This window comes from Bos taurus, chromosome 16 (assembly GCF_002263795.3).
Source record: "Bos taurus isolate L1 Dominette 01449 registration number 42190680 breed Hereford chromosome 16, ARS-UCD2.0, whole genome shotgun sequence".
Classification (NCBI taxonomy): domain Eukaryota; kingdom Metazoa; phylum Chordata; class Mammalia; order Artiodactyla; family Bovidae; genus Bos; species Bos taurus.
Window position 1 is genome coordinate 44,579,862 of NC_037343.1, and position 3,281 is coordinate 44,583,142.

A 3,281-nucleotide genomic window follows, 5' to 3' on the forward strand; every position below is an offset into this window, starting at 1 on the left:
GAGGCCTGGTGTGGGGAGGGGATAGTCTGGGGTTGGGTGGGGTGGGGGGGCAGTGATCATATCCTTTAGTCTCTCCCTTCTGGCATCAGGCTCACACCTTCCCCCAGCTTTTCCAGAATGTTGGCCCCCCCTTAACTGCCAACATCAGACTCAACCAGCCTCCAGACAAAAGGTGCTGAAGTACTTGACAGAAAGAGCCCGTGGCATCAAAAGATTTTTGCAGTACTTGCTTCGGCAGCACAAATACTAAAATTGGAATGACACAAAGATTAGCATGGCCCCTGCATGAGGATGACACCCAAACTGGTGAAGTGCTCCATATCTGGGGGTCGTTGGTAAAGGGGTAGATGGACCTAGAATCTGTCACACAGAGTGAGTTAAGTCAGAAAAAGTAGTATCAGCTATTAAAGCATGGATATGCAATCCAGAAAACTGGTACAGATGAACCTATTCCCAGGGCAGGAATAGAGACGCGGATGTATAGAACGGACATGTAGACACAGCAGGTGAAGGAGAGGGTGGGATGAACCGGGAGATTAGGATTGACATATATACACCACCATGTGTAAAATAAATAGCTAGTGTGAACCTGCTACAAAGCGCAGGAAGCTCAACTCGGTGCTCTGTGATGACCTAGGGGGTGGGATGGAGGTCATAGAGGGCTATATATATATATTTGTATATACACGTATAGCTGGGCTTCCCAGGTGGCACAGTGGTAAAGAATCCACTTACCAATGCAGGAGACTCAAGAGACTCGAGTTCAATCCCTGGGTCAGGAAGATCCCCTGGAGAAGGAAATGACAACCCACTCTAGCATTGCCTGGAAAATCCCATGGACAGAGGAGCCTAGCAAGCTCCATGGTGCTGCAAAGAGTCAGACATGACTGAACGACTAAACGCGCACACACACATATAGCTGATTCATTTCACCGCACGGCAGAAACCAACACAACGCTGTAAAGCAATTATACCCCAATAAGAAAGTATATAGCTGGACTTCCCCGGTGGTCCGGTAATTAAGAACCTGCCTGACAATGCAGGGGACACGGGTCTGATGCCACATGCCAACTAAGCCTGTGTGCCACAACTACTGAGCCGGAGCTCTAGAGCCTGTGAGCAACAACTTCTGAAGCCCAGGTGCCCTAGGGCCCATGGTCTGCAACAAGAGAAGCCACCGCAATGGTGCTTGGGCTCAAGCACCACAGCTAGAGAGTAGCCCCCATTCGTTACAACTAGAGAAAGCCCATGGGCAGCAATGAAGACCCAGCGCAACCTAAAATAAATTAACTAAATTTTTAAAAATTATAATAATAATAAATTTTAAAAAATCTGGCTAAATAGAAAAAAATTAAAAAAATAAAAGACCCTTGTCTCTGGCCAGCTCCTCCATAAGATCTGGAAATATTAGCCCTGGAGAACTCTGAATCCTGGAGCAGAAATAGAGATAGTGGCCAAAAGAGCAGAGGCTTGATCCTCATTTGTCTGGCTTCCCTGATGGCTCAGATGGTAGAGTCTGCCTGCAATAAAGGAGACCCAAGTTTGATTCCTGGGTTGGGAAGATCCCTTGGAGAAGGAAATGGCAACCCACTCCAGTATTCTTGCCTAGAAAATCCCATGAATAGAGGAGCCTGGCAGGCTACAGTCCATGGGGTCGAAAAGAGTCGGACATGACTGAGTGACTTCACTTCTTTTCTCTGGCCTCAGGGGAGGCTGTGTACTAGGGGCTTGCAGTTTGGGGTGTGGCCCCTCCTGTTGAAAGAAGCCCATTTGCTCAGGTTAATCCACTGATTAACATAGGATTCATGTCTCCATTCCCACTTCAAGTGACCTTGGAATACAGACTTAGTAATTAACCACTGACCCCAAGTGTTGGAATCCAAAATGAAATGCCCCTGCCCTTGTGGGTGTCCTTTGTCTTAACCGCACCTGCCTAATAAGGGCCACCGACTCTATTCACAAAGCTTACTGCGCATTCATACAAGGGGGTAGGGAGCTCTTCAAGGTTGTTGGCACAGGGGATTTGGAACAAAATCCCCCGATAAACTGTACATAGACTCGGGGTGACATGTCATCAGACAGCCCTTGAGATCTTGGGGTGTAGCTTTTGCCAGAAATGATGTCTGGGACTTCACTGGCTGTCCAGTGGTGAAGACTCCATGCTTCCAATGCAGGGCGCACGGATTTGACACCTAGTCAGGGAAGTGAGATCCTGTCTGCTGCACAGCGTGGCAAAAAAAATTTTTTTAATTTAAAAAAGAAATGATGTCTGTTTCCCACAAGCCCACAACAGAGCAGCTGCATTTGTCAAACCAACAGTGATGCTGGAAATTCATGCAGGCACTTCCACAGACTAGCTCCCTCCCTTGATCTCTTTTTCTCTATAAGGGATTTCTCCTCCACCTCCTCTTTTTCCTCCTCCACCCCTTCTTCTTCCTCCTCCACCCCTAGACGTTACAAGAAAACATCTGTGAGATAACAAAAAATAATAAAAGTTTACAAGATACCAAGCTTATAAAGTTTTGTGTACAAGTCCCTGTCATGGTTCCTTCCTCCTCTGAGATGGTGGATGGAAGCTTTGTTCGCTTGTCTCTAGCTGTCTCCTTCCTAGAAGGATGAGGAGCCCCTAGGGTGACTGCAGAGGAGGTGGAAGGAAACACACGGAGGGCACCCTGGGCTCTGCTGAGGGTCCCACACTCCCTGGGGCTGATTTGATCCAAAGGAGAAAGCAAAGGCCAGTGCTTGTTCACCTGGCCTCTTCTTTCTTCTTTTTTTTAAAATTAAATTATTTATTTGGCCGGGCTGGGTCTTAGCTGTAGCATGAGGGATCTAGTTCCCTGACCAGGGATTAAACCCAGACCCCCTGCATTGGGAACGCAGAGCCTTAACCACTGGACCACCAGGGAAGTCCCCTTCTTAGTTTTTTTAAGCACCTGGGTCAGGACCTTGTCAGGGACTGAATTTTATTTTATTTGGCCACATCACAAGGCTTGTGGGACCTTAGTTCCCAGACCAGAGATGGAAACCGGGCCCTTGGCAGTGAAAGCATGGAGTCTTAATCACTGGACTGCCAGGAAATTACCAGGGGCCTGATTTTTTTTTTAAGACATACCTTAAAAAAAATTATTTATGTATGTATTTATTTTTGGCTGTGCTAGGTCTACATTGCTGTGTGGGTTTTCTCTTATTGCAGAGAGTGGGGCCTGCTCTTCATCTCAGCGCTCAGGGTTCTCATTGCAGAGGTTTCTCTTGTTGTAGAGCTTGGATTCTGGTCTGCAGGG

The 3,281-nt window shown here is 47.3% G+C and overlaps 1 non-coding gene across 1 annotated transcript; it reads left to right on the forward strand.

Moving 5' to 3' along the window:
* The first annotated feature begins 222 nt into the window (after window positions 1-222).
* LOC112441936 (U6 spliceosomal RNA) lies at window positions 223-326 on the forward strand. The gene has a single exon (XR_003029890.1). It is a non-coding gene; the product is annotated as a U6 spliceosomal RNA (small nuclear RNA).
* The last annotated feature ends 2,955 nt before the right edge of the window (window positions 327-3,281 follow it).